General features: G+C 43.1%; 2 non-coding genes and 1 pseudogene across 2 annotated transcripts; all 3 read left to right on the top strand.

Moving 5' to 3' along the window:
• Positions 1-607: 607 nt before the first annotated feature.
• LOC129030927 (U6 spliceosomal RNA) lies at positions 608-711 on the top strand. Its single transcript, XR_008500824.1, has one exon. It is a non-coding gene; the product is annotated as a U6 spliceosomal RNA (small nuclear RNA).
• Positions 712-17,154: 16,443 nt separating this feature from the next.
• On the top strand, positions 17,155-17,259 carry LOC129030946 (U6 spliceosomal RNA). Its single transcript, XR_008500838.1, has one exon. It is a non-coding gene; the product is annotated as a U6 spliceosomal RNA (small nuclear RNA).
• Positions 17,260-19,380: 2,121 nt separating this feature from the next.
• LOC129030416 (large ribosomal subunit protein mL45-like) lies at positions 19,381-20,294 on the top strand (annotated as a pseudogene).
• The last annotated feature ends 781 nt before the right edge of the window (positions 20,295-21,075 follow it).

Raw genomic sequence — 21,075 nt, forward strand, 5'->3', positions numbered from 1 at the left:
TGAGGACTGAGCATACAGAAGGGATTGCAAACTCACATGGCTTCAGGGCTCCAATGATGATGGAGACTAGTTAAGCAGGCAAGATGTCACTTTTTCTTTCTTTCTCTTTTTTTTGAGATGGACTGTTGCTCTGTCACCCAGGCTGGAGTGCAATGGTGCGATCTCAGCTCACTGCAACCTCTGCCTCCTGGGTTCAAGCAATTCTCCTGCCTCAGCCTCCCAAGTAGCTGGGACTACAGGCATGCACCCCCACACCTGGCTAATTTTTGTATTTTTAGTAGAGACAGGGTTTCACCATGTTGGCCAGGATGGTCTCGATCTCTTGACCTCGTCATCCGCCTGCCTCTGCCTCCCAAAGTGCTGGGATTATAGGAGTGAGCCACCAGACCCAGCCAGGGTGTCACTTTTTTTAACAACAACAACACTTTTTACAGCAGTGTCATGTAATTTGTTTCCATTGTAAATGACTCCGTATGAAATTAGAGGCATTTACCACTCCCCTCAAATCTAAGTCATAAATGTTTATATTTCTTTGGTTTGGTTTTGTTTCTACAATAAGAATGTATACTTTTACAATAATTTTTAAAAAACCAATGAAGATTTAGGCTTGCTTCCACAGCACATGTACTGAAAATTAGAACAATACAGAGAAAATTAGCATGGCCTCTGCACCAGGATGACATGCAAATTCCTGGAGTGTTCCATTAAAATAAATAAATAAATAAATAAATAAATAAATAAAGATTTGGGGTAATGAGAGAGAGAGAGAAGGGGAAATTGAGATGAATAAAACCTAGTCTAAGCCAGAAAGGAAAAGTCCTTTCTTTTTCTTTTCTTTCCTTTTCTTTCCTTTTCTTTCCCTCCATCCCTCCCTCCTTCCCTCCCTCCCTCCCTCTCTCCCTCACTCCCTCTCTCTCTCTTTCTTTCTTTTTTTTGAGACAGGGTCTCGCTCTGTCACCCAGGCTGGAGTGCAGTGTCATGATCTCGGCTCACTGCAGCCTTGACCTCCTGGGCTTAGAAGACACTCTCACCTCAGCCTCCTGAGTAGCTGGGACTACAGACTCAAGCCACAATGTCCAGGTAATTTTTGTATTTTTTGGTAGAGACATAGTTTTGCCATATTGCCCAGGCTGGTCTCAAACTCCTGGGCTCAGGGAATCCATCTGCCTCGGCCTCCCAAAGTCCTGGAATTACAGGCATGAGCCACCATGCCCGGTCAGAAAAGTCCTTTCATATTAAATGATTTTTTTCAGCTTTATTGAGGCATAATTGAAAAATAAATATTGTATATATTTTAGGTGTGCGATGTGATGTTTTTATGTATATATACATTGTGAAATGATCACCGTAATCAAGCTAATTAGCATATCCATCGCCACTCATATTTACTTTTTTTTGTTTTTGACAGTTTTTTTTTTTTTTTTTTTGAGACGGAGTCTCGCTCTGTCGCCCAGGCTGGAGTGCAGTGGCGCCATCTCAGCTCACTGCAAGCTCCACTTTCCCGGGTTCACGCCATTCTCCTGTCTCAGCCTCCCGAGTAGCTGAGACTACAGGTGCCCACCACCACGCCCGGCTAATTTTTTGTATTTTTAGTAGAAATGGGGTTTCACCATGTTAGCCAGGATGGTCTCGATTTCCTGACCTCATGATCTGCCCACCTCAGCCTCCCAAAGTGCTGGGATTACAGGCATAAGCCACCGCGCCCGGCCTGTTTTTGACAGTTTTAAGAGTGAAAGGAGTTGGTGGGGTGCTGTGGCTCATGTCTGTAATCCCAGCACTTTGAGAGGCCGAGGCGGATGGATCACTTGAGCTTAGGAGTCAAGACCAGCCTGGCCAACGTATTGAGTGTCCCTCTCTACATAAAAACAAAAACAAAAACAAAATTAGCCGGGCATTGTGGTATGTGTTTGTGGTCCCAGCTACTTGGGAAGCTGAGGTGGGAGGATCCCTTGAGCCCTGGAGGTTGAGGCTGCAGCTACTGCATTCCAGCCTGAGCAACAGAGTGAGACCCTGTCTCAAAAAAAAAAAAAGAAAGAAAAGAGTGGAAGGACTTTGCCGGGTGTGGTGGTTCACACCTGTAATCCCAGCACACTTTGGGAGGCCGAGGTGGGTGGATCACGAGGTCAGGAGATCGAGACCATCCTGGCCAATATGGTGAAACCCTGTCTCTACTAAAAATACAAAAAAATTAGTCGGGCGTGGTGGCGGGTGCCTGTAGTTTCAGCTACTCTGGAGGATGAGGCAGGAGAATCACTTGAACCTGGAAGGCGGAGGTACCACCAGCCTGGGTGACAGAGCAAGACTCTGTCTCTTAATTTAAAAAAAAAAAAAAAAAAGAGTGGAAGGAGTCAAGGGACCCGAGTCTGGCCACAATGGCTATCCCTAGGTCTGAGTGGGCTGTGAGGAGCTTCAGCAGAGATGGCTCACATGGAAGCTGTAGCTCTGGACCTGACAAAGTTCTGATCCATTGAACAAGGACTCAGAGAGGCCGTGAGGTGGTGCCAGGTTAGACGTGGAATCACAAAAACCAGGTCCCAGTACTAGCCTCTGAACTTGACTAGCTCTGGGTTCTTGAGAAATTCTCCGAACTTTTTTGAATCTCACTTTCTTTGTCCCCAGGATGAGGATACAAGCAGATACCTCGTGGGGTGGTTGGTAATATTAAAGGGATTATATGTGTGAGAATCATTTGTAGGTTGTTAAACTCTGTGTAAGTGTACATTACAAAAGAGCTGAATTTGTAAACTGAATGTCTAGTCCTTACTTCCTCACTTGTCAATCTGAGCATCAGTTATCTCCTATATAAAAGGGATGTAGAAACCTTCCTCCTCTACCTTAGCAGGTTGTTTGGGGGTGATGTCCACTCTACTCAGTGTACTTGGAAGTGCATTGGTTGTGGAACAGGTAAAATGTAACAAGAATAAATGACTTTTATTTGTATTATTTCCATCAGAATTGCTGCACTATCTCGCACAATGCCTTGCCCCAACAACTATTTGGTGAATTTAAATGATTCTGATTAATTTCATCCTATCACTCTCTGGTAAGCAACTATAGTGGTTTCTTATTGGCTGCAGGATACAACACAAGCTCCTCTTCAGTCTTCACACATCTTTCTAATCTGGTCCCACCCATGTAAAAATTAATAAATAAAACTTGAAGGCCAGGTGCAGTGGCTCATGCCTGTAATCCCAGCACTTTGGGAGGCTGAAGCAGGTGGGTCACCTGAGGTCAGGAGTTCGAGACCAGCCTGACCAACATGGTGAAACCCTGTCTCTACTAAAAAATACAAAAATCAGCCAGGTGTGGTGGCACACGCCTGTAATCTCAGCTACTTGGGAGGCTGAGGCAGGAGAATTGCTTGAACCCGGGAGGCAGAGGTTGCAGGGAGCCGAGATCACGCCATTGCACTCCAGCCTGGGCAATAGCGCCAGACTCCGTCTCAAAACAAACAAACAAACAAACAAAAAACAACCAACCAAACAAACAAAAAAACTTTGAGTGAGGTATAGTTATGTACAGGACAGGGACCCGTTTTGGTAGTCAGTTGGCTATGTTTTGGTACTTATAAAGCCATTTACCCACCATCCAGTCAAGATGTAGAACACTTCCTTCACCTCACAGAGCTCCCTCCTGCCCCTTTGTGGTGACTGCTCACCCAGCTCATGGCAGATCTTATTTCTGTCACCACAGATCAGTTTTGCTTGCTATAGAACTTTATATAAATGAAATACACAGTGTAGTCTTTTTGTCTGGCTTCTTTCACTCAGCATGATAATTGTGAGATTCATCTGTGTTATCGCATGTGTCAATAATTCATCGTTTTTTCTTTTCTTGCTGAGTAATATTCTACTGTGTAGATGTACGTCAGATTCTTTATCTAGTCCCCCATTGATGGACATTTGGTTGATTTCCAGTTTTTGGCTATTATGAATAAAGCTACTGTTTTAGTCTGTTTTTGCTGCTATAATATTAGAATGCTAGACCGGGTAACTTATAAAGAACAGAAGTTTATTTCTCAGGGTTCTGGAGGCTGGAAAGTCCATGATCAAGGCATCAGCATCTGGTGAGAGCTGCTCTCTGCTTCCGAGAGGGAGCCTTGAACACTGCATCTTCCAGAGGGGAGGAACACTGTGTCTTCACATGGTGGAAAGTGGAAAGGAAAAAACAGGTCCAATTTCCTCCATCAAGCCCATTTATAACAGCATTAATCTACTCATGCAAGCAGAGCTCTCCTGATCTAATCACCTCCCCAAAGGCCCTGCCTCTCAACACTGTTGCATTAGGGATTAAGTTTCCAAAACATGGCCAGGCATGGTGGCTCATGCCTGTAATCCCAGCACTTTGGGGGGCCTAGGCGGGAGGATGGCTTGAGCCGAGGAGCTCAAGACCAGCCCAGGCAATACAGTGAGAACCTATCTTTACAAAAATTAAACAACTAGCCAGGCATAGTGGTGTGCACTTGTGGTCTCAGCTACTCAGGAGCCTGAGGCAGGAAGATTGCTTGAGCCCCAGAGGTGAAGGCTACACTGAGCCATGATCGCACCACTGCACTCCAGCCTGGGCAACAGAGCGAGACCCTGTCTTTAAAAAATAATAATAAAATAAAATAAGTTTCCAATACATGAATTTTGGAGGGACACATTCAGAACATGGCGGCTACTATTATATAAACATTTCTATGGAAGTGATTTTGTGGACATCTGCTGCTACCTAGAAGTGGAATTTGCTGGATCATAATATAGGTGTTTTTGTCTTTTTTTTTGAGATGGAATCTCTCTCTGTGGCCCAGGCTGGAGTGCAGTGGTGCAATCTCGGCCCTCTGCAACCTCTGCCTCCCAGGTTCGAGCAATTCTCTTTGAGCAAGTCTCTGCCTCAGCCTCCCGAGTAGCTGGGATTACAGGCGCCTGCTACTATTCCTGGCTAATTTTTGTATTTTTAGTAGAGACGGGGTTTCACCATCTTGGCCAGGCTGGTCTTGAACTCCTGACCTTGTGATCCACCCACCTTGGCCTCCCAAAGTCCTGGGATTCCAGGTGTGAGCCACAGCACCCAGCCGTGTCATTTTTATATGAAACTTAACAATCGGTGTTCAAAGGTGGTTATACCATTTTACCCTCCCATGATCTGTGTATGAAGTTCTCATTGTTCCACATCCTTGTCAACGCTTGTAATTATCAGTCTTTTAACACTTAGCTATTATTGTGGTTTTCATATGCATTTCCTTGATGACTCATGATGTTGAACATAACTTCATGTGTTTATGGGCCATTTGCATATCTTTTTTGGTGGTTTCTGGTCAAAATTTTGACCATTTAAAAATTGGGTTGGGGGCTGGGCATGGTGGCACACGCCTGTAATCCCAGCACTTTGGGAGGGATTATTGAGACGTTCTCTGAACCTTTTTGAATCTCACTTTCTTGTCTCCAGGATGAGAATACAAGCAGATACCTCACGGAATGGTTGGGAATATTAAAGAGATTATGTGCATGGAAATCACACATATAATTTCCACACAAGCTCAAGTGATCCTCTGGCCTCCACAGCTACTTGGGAGGCTGAGGTGGGAGGATCTCTTGAGCCCTGGAGGTCGAGGCTACAGCTACTGCACTGCAGCCTGAGCTGATCACTTGCAAGGCAAGCAGATCACTTGAGCTCAGGAGTTCCAAAACAGCCTGGGCAACATAGCAAGACCTCATCTCAAAAAAAAAAGGGTTGGTTTTCTTATTATTAATTTTTATGAATTATTATTATGAATTAATTTACTTATTTATTTTTGAGACAGAGTTTTGCTCTTGTCACCCAGGCTGGAGTGTAATGGCATGGTCTTTGCTCACTGCAACCTCTGCCTCCCAGGTTTAAGCAACTCACCTGCCTCAGCCTCCCGAGTACCTGGGATTACAGATGCCCACCACCATATCTGGCTAAGTTTTGTATTTTTAGTAGAGACAGAGTTTCACCATGTTGGTCAGGCTGGTCTCAAAATCCTGACCTCAGGTGATCTTTCCACCTCAGCCTCCCAAAGTGCTGGGATTACAGACTTGGGCCACGCGCCCGGCCTGAACTCTTTCTTATTGGTATTAAAGACATTTGCTACATATACATGTTGTGAATATTTTCTCCCAGTCTGTGGCTTGCCCTTTTATTATCTTTGGAGAATAGAAGTATCTATAAAGTCAAATTTATTTATTTCTTCTTTAACATTTTTTGTGCCCTGTTCAAGAAATCTTTGATAACTTCAAGATTGCTTTTTGTTGTGTTTTGTTTCTGGAAGCTTTCTGGTTTTGGTTTTTATGCTTTGTCTGTGATTAATTTCAAATTAATTTTACATATGGAGTGAGATTGGGTTGGGATTACATTTTTTTCCTTAAAAGATACACAGTTTCAGCACTGCTTTTTAGAAATAACTTTCTTGGCCAGGCCCAGTGGCTCATGCCTGTAATCCCAGCAATTTAGGAGGCTGAGGTGGGTGGATCTTCTGAGGTTAGGAGTTTGAAACCAGCCTGGCCAACATGGTGAAACCCCACCTCTACTAAACATACAAAAATTAGCCGGGCGTGGTAGCAGGCGCCTGTAATCCCAGCTACTCAGGAGGCTGAGGCAGGAGAATCACTTGAACCCAGGAAGCGGAGGCTGCAGTGAGCCAAAATCATGCCACTGCACTCACTCAAGCCTGGGTGACAAAGCGAGACTCTGTCTCAAAAAATAATAATAATAATTCAACATATTTAATAGATATGAAGCTTTTTGGGTTTTTTAATTTCTCCTTGGGTTAGTTTTGATACGTTACTTTTTAATTTGATTTTTTATAATTTTCATTCTTTTAATTCTAATCTTATGACAGAGAAGATACATTATGTTTTTGAAGGAACCCATCCTTTTTATCTAGGTTGTTGAACACATTGGCATGAAGTTTTTTATAAGATTCTCTTATTATTTGTTTATATGTGTAAGATCTATAGTAAATAAAAAGAACACTCCTGCACTGAATAGGAGTTGGCAGAAAATCTCTAAGAATCTTTCTAATGGGAGACTTCAGGATTGATAACCTGTCATGCCTTCTTTGCAGTCCTCTGCTTCTAGATTTTCATAGTTCTTCAGCTATTGATCAAAAATAGGAATTGTGTTCTCACCAGTAACATCCTTTCCTCTTTATTTCATCTTCCTTTCTCTCTCTCCCTTTTAGAGGAGTTGCTCCAATCTTTTGCTCTATTGCAAATGAACCTAAAATGGCAATTTAAATTTGCGATGGTAATTTGAATGCAGTGGTTTCCTTAGCAACAAAAACTTATTTGTGGTTCAGACTTTGGAATTTAAAAAATCTCAGAGGTCTAATTAGTACTTTTCCTGAGCAAGCCATTTACAACCAATATTTTAAAAACCCAACATAATTTTAAAATAGTGAATTAAGATTATTTTATCACAGCGGGTACATGGGGCATTGGATTCCCCAACCCTCTTCCCACAAACTTCCTGGAACTAAAACCCAACAAAAATTCATAAGGACACAGTGCCAGCTTCTACAATCCAGCAAGTCCAGCATGGATGAAATACTGACCACAAAAAAAGACAGCCATTCTTGCCAAATCCCAGACCATTTTAACCCAGTAACAGGCATAGCTTAGTATTAGAAAGATTTCATTCCTGGGTGGCACAGGCATATGGGGTCAAATCCTCCTCCCAAACCTCCTGCTATCTCATACCTCCAACACACACACACACACACACACACACACACACACACAGCAGTGTTCTGCACTGTTTCTTCTCCAAATTATCAAATTATCCAGTGGTCAAAAGGTATTTGGTCCCATCCAGTCTCTCTCAGTTTGTGGTACGACTAATTTGTTAATGGGCCTCCAGAAGGAAAGTGCCTAATGTTTCTTCTAATTGGACATGACTGCTTCAAAATGACTGCGGCTGCCAGCCAGTTCTCACTGTCCCTGAGGCTGGATAATAAGCTTCTGCCATCGGGCCCTGGGTCCTGACCAGGACCATCTGCAGTAATGAACTTGGAAGGCTCATTGTAGATTGCAAAAAAGGAAAAGAGAGAGAAAAGCACAGTCCAGTTCTTGTCAGGAGGCTCAATTATGGCTTCTGTCAGCTTAACAAAAGAAATTCAGAAAAGCTAGGATTGGAAGGGGTGGGAGGGAGCAGGCAAAGAAGACCCATGATGGCAGAACCAGATTGAAATTCCTCCAGGACCAAGGTTTCTGGAAGGAGAAGCTCAGAGGTCACCACAATAGGAATTCAGTTCCCAGAGTACAAACGTGAGGCTCTGCAGCCGTGGGCACCAGGGGTCAGGGTTCACTGTGTGTCACTGATTTGAGGGTACAAACTTCTCCCTACTCGCTGCAAATCCCCATCACCCACACTGCAGAGGGATGGGGCCTACGTGCACATTATAGGCTGATTATTATTATCATCATTGTTGATTATTTTCTAAGACAGGATCTTGGAGCATTAAGATTTTTTAAAGCCCTTTTATTATGAAATGATACATATACAGAAAAGTGCCCAACACATAAATCTATGGCTTAAGGTATTATTTAAAAGGAAACACTTGTAATCAGCACTCAAAGAAATAAAACTTTGTCAGAAGCTTCATCCTGTCCCTTCCTGATTGTAACACCTTCCATCACCCCAAAAAAGAAGTCACTCCCCTGAGTTTTATGCTGATAAGTTCATTGTTTTATTTATAGTTTTATCACCTAAGTAGGCAGCCCTGAACATTTTAGTTTAGATTTGAGTGTTTTAAGCTTTATCTAACTGGGAACTAATACAGTATATATTGGTCTGGCTTCTTTTGTTCAACATTGTGAGATTCATCTAGGTTGCATATGGTCATAGTTGGTTAATCATGATGGTGGGTTTATAGTTGGAGTATTATGTCATATAAATATAGCACAACTTATGTGGTTAATTGCTGAATGGTGTTTGGGCTATCAAATATTTTTTGTTCAAGAACAATGCTTTTAGGGATATTCTTGTCCATTAGTACACATATCTCCAGAGAATACAGCTAAAAGAGAAACTGCTGAGTGATAAGCATCCCAGAGAGATTTGACAAGACTAATTCTTGAGTCACTGTAAACAACTAGAGAAGAGACCGCTCATCAGAAATTTATCTGTTAGACCAGGTGAGGTGTTTGTAATCCCAGCACTTTGGGAGGCTGAGGTGGGAGGATTGCTTGAGCCCAGGAGTTCGAGACCAGCCTGGGCAACATAGCGAGATTTTGTTTCTACTAAAATAAAATAAAATTAGCTAGGCATGGTGGTGAGTGTCTATAGTCCAAATTATCTGGGAGGCTGAGGTGGGGAGATCACTTGAGCCCAGCAGGTTGCAGCTGCTGTCAGCCGTGATTGTGCCACTGTAGTCCAGCCTAGGTGACAGTGAGCAGTGAGACTCTGTCTCAAAAAAAAAGAATTTTTTCTTCTGCCTTGTGTGATTACCAGCCTCCAAGATGGCCTTGAATGATCCACAGATTCTGATATTCATGTTGTTCTGTAGTTCCCTTCCACACTGCATAAAAGGTGGGTATGGTCAGCTGAATAGGGTAGAAGTGATGATCTGTGACTTCCAAGGTAAGTCATAAAAGACATTGTGACTTCTACCTTGCTCTCTTGGATCACTCCTTCTGGGGGAAGCTTGCTGCCATGTCATGAGGATACTCAAGCAGTCCTACAGAGAGGACCAGCTGGCAAGGAGCTAAGGCCTGTAGTCAGTGTAGATGAAGCATCTGATTCTCCAGCCCCAGTCAAGCCTTCAGATGACTGCAGCCCTGGCTGTTATCTTGACTTCAACCTCATGAGAAACTCTGAGCCAGAATTACCCAGCTAAGCAACCCTTGGATTCCTGATTCTTACAAACTGTGTGAGATAATACATGTTTGTTGTTTTGAGCTACTAAGTTTTGGGCTAATTTGTTATGCAGCAATAGATGCCTTGGTTTATTTAGACTGGCAGAGGTCGGAAAACAAAGCATTCCCAAATATCAGCTGTTCAGAAACAACCTATAGTGTATATTTATCTTCTCCTACTTGGCTTAGAAATTAAAATAGTAGTCACCATCAGGTTGAGTTTTCATTTTTTTTCCCTCTTCCTTTTTGTCTTCCCTTCTTTCTTTCCATCCTTTCTCAAGTGCACCTCTTTGACCTAAAATTTGAGTGATAAGAATTCCTCTCCTCTCCTCCTCTCCCCTCATAGTTCCTCCTTTCCTTTTCCTTCCTTTCCCTTCACATTTCCTCTCCACCTTCTTCTCCTCTCCTCTGCTCTTGCCTGTCCCATCCCGTTCCCTTCTCTCTTCTCCCATCTGCTCCCCTTTGTTCTTCTCCTCTCTTCTTTATTCTCCTGATTCATTTATTCTTCCACTTCTATTTTCTCATCTCCTGGCCCCTGCCACTCTCCCCATTTCCCTCTCTTGCCCCAGGGAAGGAAAACAAGCTTTGCCTTGGCTGGGAACCCCGGCAAGAAGAAATGAACCATTTCTAACTGTAGGGTTTGGATGTTGTCCTTGTTAAACCTCATGTTGAATTGTAATTCCCACAGTTGGAGGTGGGGCCTGGTGGAAGGTGATTGGACCATGGGGATGATTTCTCATGAATGGTTTAGTGCCATCCCTTTGGTGCTGTCCTTGAGATAGCGAGTTCTCTTGAGATCTGGTTGTTTAAAAGTGTGCAGAGCTTCCCCCACCACCACCACTTGCTCCTGCTGTTACCATGTGAGACACTTGCTCCCCACTTCACCTTCAGCCAGTAAGTACTTACTAGGTTGGTGCAAAAGTAATACTTTTACTTGCCATTAAAAGTAATGGCAAAAACAGCAATTACTGTTGCACCAACATAATACTTCGAGAAGTAAGCTTCCTGAGGCCCTCACCAGAAATGAATGCTGGCACCAGCCTTCTTATACTGCCTGCAGACCGTGAGCCAATTAAACTTCTTTTTATTACAAGTTACTAGCCTCAGGTATTTCCTTACAACAATGCAAGAATGGCCTAACACACTAACCGTGATGACATCCACGCGCATGGTGGCCCCGCCTGTGCCATCCAACAGCTTTATGTCAAAAGATGTGATCCTGTTCTGGATGATAAGTGTTTGTTTTTTTTTTTTTTTGAGACAGAGTCTTGCTCTGTCGCCCAGGCTGGAGTGCAGTGGCACGATCCCAGCTCACTGCAACCTCTGCCTCCCGGGCTCAAGCAATTCCCCTGCCTCAGCCTCCTTCAGCCTCCCAAGTAGCTGGGATTACAGGTGCCCACCACCACGTCCAGCTAATTTTTTGTATTTTTAGTAGAGATGGGGCCTCACCATGTTGACCAGGCTGGTCTCAAACTCCCGGCCTCAAGTGATCCACCCGCCTGGCCTCAAGTGATCCACCTGCCTCGGCCTCCAAAGGTGCTGGGTTTACAGGCATAAGCCACTGTGCCTGGCCATGGACAATAAGCGTCTAGCTGACAATTCCAGCACCAAGGCAATGGGTCACATCTTACCTGCTCAGCTCAAGGCAGGTGCCAGGGAGGTTGCTTTAAACTCGTGGTATCTCTTTGGAAGGTTATATTTCTCTAGCATGACACCAATTTGCAGATAGCTCCTTGCCTTCAAATTTACCTCAAATTTATATTAGTACGTAAACACACAGTTACTGTAAAGTGCTCACACAAAATAGAAATATGTAGAGGAAAAGAAAAATGTCCTTTCTCCTATTCTTCCACTCCTGCTTGGTGTGAGGCTTTCTGGAACTTTTTCTATATCCACACAGGCTGGTGGCTTTGTGGTATTTACATAAATGGGACTACACACTCTATATGTGCTGTGATTTTCTTCTTTTACATGCAATATTCAATACCATGGACCTCTACCCATGCCAGGACTTACTGATCTACTTCACTCTTTTTAATGGCTGCATATGTACAACCATTTTACCATTCCTTTCTTGAAGGGTATTTAAATTCTTAACCATTTTTTTCTCTTAAAAAATGGCCAGGCTGGGCGTCGTGGCTCATGCCTATAATCTTAGCACTTTGGGAGGTAGAGGTAGGAGGACTGCTTGAGCCTAGGAATTTGAGACAAGCCTGGGCACCATAGCGAAAACCCTTATCTATTAAAAAAGAAAAAAAAAAGGCTGGTGTAGTGGCTTTCACCTGTAATCCCAGCACTTTGGGAGGCCAAGGCAGGAGAATCGCTTGAGCCCAGGAGTTCAAGATCAGCCTGAGCAACATGGTGAGACCCCCCCATCTGTACAAAAAAATTTAAAAATTAGCTCTGTGTGGTGGCACATGCCTGTAGTCCCAGCTACACAGGAGGCTGAGGCAGGAGGATTGCTTGAGCCTGGGGAAATCAAGGCTGCAACAAGTCATGATTGTGTCACTGCACTTCAGCCTGTGCAACAGAGCAAGACCTTGTCTCAAACAAACAAACAAAAAAATGCTGAGCTGGGTGTGGTGACTCATGTCTGTGATCCCAGTGCTTTGGGAAGCCAAGGCGGGAGGATTTCTTGAGTACAGGTGTTCAAGATCAGCCTGGGCAACATACTTAGACCCATCTCTATAACAAATAAAAATAAATAAAAAATTAGTGAAGAGTGGTGGCACGTCTATAGTTCCAGCTACCAGGGAGGCTAAGGTGGGAGAATCACTTGAGTTCAAGAGTTCAAGGCTGCAGTGAGCTATGATTGCATCACTGCACTCCAGCCTGGGTGACACAGCGAGACTCTGTGTAAAAAATAAAAATAAAAAATGTTGCAATAATCATCCTTTTAATGTTATGGGCTACTATATGAATATTTCTTCATATGGGCTCATAGGTAGATATCTTACATCTTGACAGTTACTGTCAAATTGCAACAAACCCGAAGAAAAAGAGGCAGCCAATCACTGAAGGAGTCTGGAAAACACTTCAGGCTAAAGGACCTTGAAGGTGAAGGCAGAGGAGAGGGGCACAAGAGAGCTAGACCTGTACCAGAGGCTGAAGGACAGTGGGGTGATTGAGTTTAGTGAGAAAGGAGAAGAGGAAAGTGACCTTAACTGAGTTAGGAAGATAAGGTTGGCCCAGTCAAGGAGGGAAATTGGGAGATTGCATTCTGTTGTCCACAGTATTTGGCACCATTGAGAGGTATTAAACAAGAGTGGCCCTGAAGGGCTGTGATACCTGGTGACTTCAGGCACTCACCTCGAGGTCAAAGTCAGCCTTCAGCCTTAGGTCATTCATAGACAAAAATACAGGAGGCGACATGGACTGTTCTGGATATAACCTGAATGATTCAAGGTCCAATACAGTCAGATCTCTGTTTCTGTGGGTTCTGCATTGGTGGATTCAACCAACTGCAGATTGGAAATATTTGGATCAACACTGACACTGGAGAAAGAAAAAAGAAAAAAAAAATTGGAGAAAAAAATTGCGTCTGTCCATGTGTGGTAGCTCACGCATGTAATCGCAGCACTGTGGAAGACGGAGTTGAGAGGACCACTTGAGCTCACGAGAGTTCAAGACCAGCCTGGGTAACATGACAAAACCCATCTCTACAAAAAAATACAAAAATTAGCTGGGCATGGTAGTGTGCACCTATAGTCCCAGCTATCAGCTACTCAGGAGGCTTAGGTGGGAGGATGGCTTGAGCCTGGGAGGTGGAGGTTGCAGTGAGGTGAGATTGCGCCACTGCACTCCAGCCTGGGTGATAGAGCCAGATCTTGTCTCAAAAAAAGAAAAAAAGTCTGTACTGAACATGCACAGACATTTTTCCTGTCACTATTCCCTAAACAATACAGTACTACAATGGTTTACATAGCATTTACATTGTATTAGGTACTACAAATAATCTAAAGATGATTTAGAGTATACAGGAGGATGTGTGTAGGTTATATGCAAAATACTATGCCATTTTATATAAGGGACTTGAGCATCCACAGATTTTGGTATTTGAGGGAGTTCCTGGAGCCAGTCCCTCTTGGATACCAATGGACAAATGTACTTTTCAATTAAGTGACTTAGATGATGGCAGTAAAAGTTCATTTTAGTCATGGAGGTATAAATCCTTTCAAGTTTACAGGCAGCTTAGAGTTCCAACCAGGCTGAGAGGGTCTTGGGTTTTAGGATGATGGGAAGGGAGTTTGGGGAAGGGCAGGAGAGATGGAGGCAGGGACGAGTGCACTGTTGAACCAGAAAAGGAAGAGGGCCTAAAACTGATGAGGTGGATCAAGTGGCTCATTGTGGTAGGAAATCTTGAAAAAAAGAATTTTTAAAATCAGTAGATATTTCAAGGCAGATGTTAGGGGAGAGGAGTTCCCAAGATTCTATGCTTTCCTGAAGATAGGCCATCTAGAGGAATGGCTTCCAACATTTTTGGTTCATGTACCCTGTGATAGAATTTTTTAAAACTATATACTATTTCGTATAATAGACATTACAATTTTTTAATTTGTTTAGTTTGAAAAATGTGATTTTTGAATACATAAACACATATACATACATACATAATTTTAAAATATGATTGTTTCGCCAATTTGTATTTATCCAATGTTATCTAAATTCCACAATGACTTTTGTATTTATCAGCCACTGACAAATACATAAACAATTTTGTAAAATTGGAAATTTTATATTTCTTTTTTTCTCCCACAATCTTATCCTAATATAATTTTGCTTGAAAGTCTTTTATTGACCATACATATAGTTCATGCTTGTCATGCCAGGACTTTGGGTGGCCAAGATGGGAGGATCGCTTGAGCCCAGGAGTTCCAGACCAGCCTGAGCAACATGGTGAGACCCTACCCTGTCTCTACGAAAAAGTTTAAAAATTAGCTGGATGTGGTGGCGCATGCACTTGTAGTCCCACCTACCCTGAGGGCTGAGGTGGGAGGATCACTTGAGCCCCAGAAGTTGAGGCTGTAGTGAGCTGTGACCATGCCACTGTACTCCAGCCTGTGTGACAGAGCAAGACCCTGTGTCAAAAAAAAAGTAAAAGAAGTTTATTATAATAATGAAGGCTTGAAGTCATCATGGCTTGGACCAGACAGGTGGCAATTTTGGATACTACCTCTTTGTTGGAGGGGATAGAACTCAGGGAGACAACCATACCAATTATACAATGCTGAAACATGATGGAGTGGGATTCTCAATAGCCCTTGGGTAGGTTGTGAGGATTAAAGCAAGTCAACATATGAAAAGCAAAAACAAAAAACAAAAAACAAAAAAATTCAAAGAAATAGAGACCATTCAATGAAGAAAATAATGTGTTCCAAGTTATTAGTGTTATTCCTTCTCTCAGTTCCTGAGAAATATATCAAAAAGGCTTTTACAAAGTTAACAAATAATTTTTAATTATATCTGTTACTCTTTCTCTTAGAGACACCTTGTTGATGAAACCAGGTTAAAAGCTATTTTCAAATGGGTAATGGTGCATTTTATAATTTTTCCTGACATCTGTGAACAAAGTTCCAAATATACATGTCACATTTTATTTTATTTTAATTAATTAATTACCTTAAAAAGAAAATAGAGATGACATATTGCTATGTTGTCCAGGCCAGTCTTGAACTCCTGGCTTCAAGTAATCCTCCCACCTAGGCCTCCCAAAGTGCTGGTATTAAAAGTGTGAGCCACTGTGCCCAGCCCACATTTTATTTTTAAAGATAATTTTGGAATATCTTCAATGAGTATGATATACAAACATGTATAACGGACACCTGAGAATTGAAGTTTGGTAATCTCATTTTATAATGGAACATGATTATGTTTAATAATAAAATATTTACAAATAAACTGATACAATGTCTAGGTTTTATTTCAAAGTAATGAGAGTAAAGAAGTAGGTGACAGTATAGATGAAAGAGATTGTCCATTACTTGAAATTTGTTGAAGCTGGATGTTGTATACATGAGATTTCATTACAGCATTCCTTCTAACTGAGCATATTTATAATTTTCCAAAATAAAAAGTTAGAGGCCAGGCGTGGTGGCTCACACATGTAATCCCAACACTTTGGGAGGCCAAGGTGGGAGGACCACTTGAGCTCAGGAGTTTGAGAATAGCCTGGGCAATATAGTGAGCCCTTGTCTCTATTGAAAATTAAAAAAAAAAAAAAATTAGCCAGCTGTGACAGTCTGTGCCTGTGGTCCTAGCTACTCCAGAGACTGAGGCAGGAGGATCACTTCGGTCTGGGAGTTCAAGGCTGCAGTGAGCTATGATCATGCCAGCCTGGGTTACAAAGTGAGACCCTGTCTCTAAATAAATAAATAAATGTTAAAAATACAAAAATAACAAGTTAGAAAAAAGAGACAAAAAACAAGTTATGTTTAAAAATCATGGTTAAAGGCCAGGTGCAGTGGCTCATGCCTGTAATCACAGCACTTTGGGAGACCAAGGCAGGTGGATCACTTGAGGTCAGGAGTTCAAGACTAACATGGTAAAATCCTGTCTCTGCTAAAAATACAAAAATTAGCCAGGGGTGGTGGCATGTGCCTGTAGTCCCAGCTGCTCAGAAGGCTGAGGCAGGAGCTTGAACCTTGGGAGGCAGAGGTTGCAGTGAGCCAATATTGCGCCACTGCACTCCAGCCTGGGCAACAGAACGAGACTCTGTCTCAAAAAAAATAATAAAATAAAATCATGGTTAGGACAGAATTAATAATCATGTCAACAGTTTAAAAGGATGAATTAATATTAATAAACTAAAACTTATTTTTAAAACTTCTGGTCATTATGTCTTAGATTGCATTTAAAGGAATGGGAGATGCCAGGTGTGATGGCTCATGCCTATAATCCCAGCACTTTGGGAGGCCAAGGTGGGTGGATTGTTTGAGCCCAGGAGTTTGAGACCAGCCTTGGCAACATGGTGGAAGCCCCCTCTCTACAAAATATACAAAAAAATTAGCCAGGCATGGTGGTGCGTGCCTGCAGTCCCACCTACTTGGGAGGCTAAGGTGGTAAGATCACTTGAACCTAAAAGTTTAAGGCTGTAGTAAGCCAAGAATCGCTTGAACCGGGAGCCAGAGGTTGCTGTGAGCCGAGATCACACCACTGCACTCCAGCCTGGGTGATAAAGCAAGACCCTGTCTCTAGAAAGAATATTTAAAAATACATAAATAAAAGAATAGAAGAAAAAATGAAAAGAGCAAACAAAAGGCATTGGTTAATAAAGCTTATAAAAGGTATGTAGTATCTGCTTCAGCAGCACATATAGTAAAATTAGAATGATGCCAAGAATATTAGCATGGCCCTTGTGCAAGGATTTTTTGTTTTGTTTTTTGAGACGTAGTTTCGCTCTTGTTGCCCAGACTGGAGTGCAATGGCGCCATCTCGGCTCACCGTAATCTCTGCCTCCCGGGTTCAAGCGATTCTCCTGCCTCAGCCTCTCGAGTAGCTGGGATTACAGGCGCCACCATGCCCGGCTCATTTTGTATTTTTAGTAGAGATGTGGTTTCACCATGTTGGTCAGGCTGGTCTCAAACTCCCAACCTCAGGTGATCTGCCTGCCTCAGCCTCCCAAAGTGCTGGGATTATAGGCGTAAGCCACTGCGCCCGGCCAAGGATATTTTTAAAATAAATTTTAAAAATTTAAACGTTATACTCATAACGCTTATTGAGAGCATTATTTACAGTCAAACCCACCACATAAGGCAGAGATTCAAAAGTAGTATTTCACTCTCCTGCTCAGACCCATCAAAATCTTCCTAAGGCCCCTTAAGATAGTCCAAACCCCGTGATAGACTCTTATCATGACTGGTTTTTGTCCATTTTCTCCAGCCCACCTTTCACCAAGCACCACCCCATCCCACACTCTGCTCTCCAGCCATTAAAACTTTTTCTGACATTTCCACTCAACTACACATTTGGGTATTGGAACATTCGGAAGAATTCACTTGTAAATCCACTTGGGTTTAGTGTATTATTTGTGGAAAGATTCTCAAATAGTCATTCAATTTCTTTCTTTCTTTTTTTCTTTTTTCTTTTTTTTTTTTTGAGACGGAGTCTGGCTCTGTCGCCCAGGCTGGAGTGCAGTGGCGCAATCTTGGCTCACAGCAAGCTCCGCCTCCCGGGTTCACAGTATTCTCCTGCCTCAGCCTCCTGAGTAGCTGGGACTACAAGCGCCCACCACCACGCCCGGCTAATTTTTTTGTATTTTTAGTAGAGACGGGGTTTCACCGTGTTAGCCAGGATGGTCTCCATCTCCTGACCTCGTGATCTGCCCACCTCGGTCTCCCGAAGTGCTGGGATTACAGGCTTGAGCCACCGCGCCCGGCCCGTCATTCAATTTCTTTAGTCGTTACAGAGTCTCCACGTTTTGTCTTTATTCTCAAGTATTTATTTCTTTTTCTTTTTCAATCCCAACTAATGTGTAGCATCAAGTAAGTTTTTTTTTTAACTTGAGGTAAAATTCACGTAATATAAAATTAACCATTTTAAAGTGTATGATTCAGTGGCATTTAGTATATTCATAATGTTGTACAACCACCACCTCTATCTAGTTCCAAAATATTTTAATTACCCGCAAAGGAGATTTCATTCCCATTAGCAATCACTCTCTGTCTTCCCTTCTGCTCAGGCCGTGGTAAACCACTAATCTGCTGTCTGACTTTATGGGTTTGCCTATTCTGGATATTTCATATAAATGGAATCATGTAATATGTGACCTTTTGTGTCTGGCTTCCTTCATTTATCATGTTTTAGAGGTTCATCTGCATTGTGGCATGTATCAGTTCTTCCTTTTTTTTTTTTTTTCTTTTTTGTAGCCCAGGCTGGAGTGCAGTGGCGTGATCACAGCTCATTGCAGCCTCCATCTCCTGGGCTCAAGTGATCCTCCCACCTCAGCCTCCCAAGTAGCTGGGACCAGGAGCATGTGCCACCACACCCAGCTAATTAATTTTTTTTTTTTTTAGAAACAGGTTCTTCCTATGTTGCCCCAGCCTGGTTGCAAACTCCTGGCCTCAAGTGATCCTTCCACCTCAGCCTCCCAAAGTGTTAGGATTACAAGTGTGAACCACCATGCCTGGCCCTTCATTCGTTGTTAAAAATTGTGATAAAATATACAGAACATTGGCCGGGCATAGCGGCTCATACCTGTCATCCCAGCACTTTTGGACGCCAAAGTGGGTGGATTATCTGAGATCATGAGTTTGAGGCCAGCCTGGCCAACGTGACGAAACTCCGTCTCTACTAAAAATACAGAAAAAATTAGCTGGGCGTGGTGGCAGGCGCCTCTAGTCCCAGCTACTCGGGAGGCTGAGGCAGGAGAATGGCGTAAACCCTGGAGGTGGAGATTGCAGTGAGCCGAGATCGTGCCACTGCACTGCAGCCTGGGCGACAGAGCGAGACTCCGTCTAAAAAAACAAAAACAAAAACAAAAACCAACAAAAAAAACCTTCCCGGCAGCCTTTGCGTGAACAAAATGGCAACCCCCATATCTCAGGGGTTGTCTCTTTTATCAAGGGTTTTGGGCTGGTGATCTCGGCAGCCAGTTCTGGTGACTCAGTCTGCAGCTATAGTTCCAGTAAGAGCTAAAAAACGTTTCACACCTCCTATTTATCAACCTAAATACAAAACACAAAAGGAGTTTATGGAACATGCCCGGAAAGCAGGACTGGTTATTCCTCCAGAACATCTGGATCGTCCCATACTTCTGGCCTGTACAGCTGGTATCTTTGATGCCTATGTTCCTCCTGAGGGTGATGCTCACATGCCATCTCTTTCAAAGGAAGGACTGAAACAGAGAACTGAACAAATGAAGAAGAATATGGCATCACAATTGTCAATCCAGAAGATAAAAGAGTATGATGACAATTTTAAAACAAAGGACTTCCCTGAAAAAGCTAAGGATGTATTTACTGAAGCTCACTTTTGTCTAAACAACTCACACATGACTGACTGCATACCTTGGTAACTGAACACTGTTTTCCAGACATGATCTGAGAAATCAAATATAAGACCATCCGCTGGAGCTTCGTGGAATCTTTAGAGCCCTACCATATGGTTCAGGTTCACTGTTCAAGTCTGATGAACCAGGGCAACTTATACGGCTAGGTCACCGTAGGCACACCCAGCAGACTCTGGCCATCTGTGACTGGTTTGGCCGGTTGATGTATGGACAGGAAGATGTACCCAAGAATGTCCTGGAGTATGTTGTATTTGAAAAGCACCTGACAAACCCCTATGGAAGCTGGAGAATGCATGGCAAGATCGTTCCCCCATGGGCACCCGCTAAGCACCATCCTTAAGACAGTTATGATCCCTGGCCCTCAGCTGAAACCAGGGGAAGAATATGAAGAGGCACACGGAGAGGCCCAGAAGCCTCAGCTAGCCTGATGGCAAGAATAACTTCTGGGGTGAAGCCTGGGTGATGAGGCTTCTGGAAGCTTTAAAGTCTTCTATCTCCATCATGCTATACAAAGAAATACCTTTGTTCTCTCCCATCCTGCTTGGGTCTTTTCAGCAGTCTCACCGTCAACAACCATGGCTGATGGCTGGTCCTAGGCAGGTAGCAGGTATAACACGGCCATGGATCCTCTTCTTCTTTTTTAAATTGTATGTCTAGCTTCTGAGTCTAGATGAAAGGCAGTATGTTTCAGAGAATGTCGGATACCAGTTTTTCCCACAGCAGGGACTGCGGGAGATAACCAGCAGTATTCTCTTTGTAATCGCAGGGCAGGGATCAGAGTTTGAAATAAAACACTCTCAGAGTATGGGGGTGGGGGGGTGGGGCAGAACAGAACATAAAATTCACAATTTAACTTTTTTTTTTTTTTTGAAATGGAGTCTCGCTCTGTTGTCCAGGCTGAAGTGCAGTGGCACCATCTCAGCGTGCTGCAACCTCTGCCTCCTGGGTTCAAGCGATTCTCCTGCTTCAGCCTCCCGAGTAGCTGGGATGATAGCTGTGCATCACCACGCCCAGCTAATTTTTGTATTTTTATTAGAGACGGGGGTTTCACCATTTTGACCAGGCTGGTCTCGAACTCCTGACCTCAGGTGATCTGCCCACCTTAGCCTTCCAAAGTGCTGGGATTACAGGTGTGAGTCACCAAGCCCGGCCCAATTTAACCATTTTTAAGTATACAATTCAGTGGCATTAAGTACATCCACATTGTTG

The sequence above is a fragment of the Pongo pygmaeus genome, chromosome 12, assembly GCF_028885625.2.
Source record: "Pongo pygmaeus isolate AG05252 chromosome 12, NHGRI_mPonPyg2-v2.0_pri, whole genome shotgun sequence".
Lineage (NCBI taxonomy): Eukaryota > Metazoa > Chordata > Mammalia > Primates > Hominidae > Pongo > Pongo pygmaeus.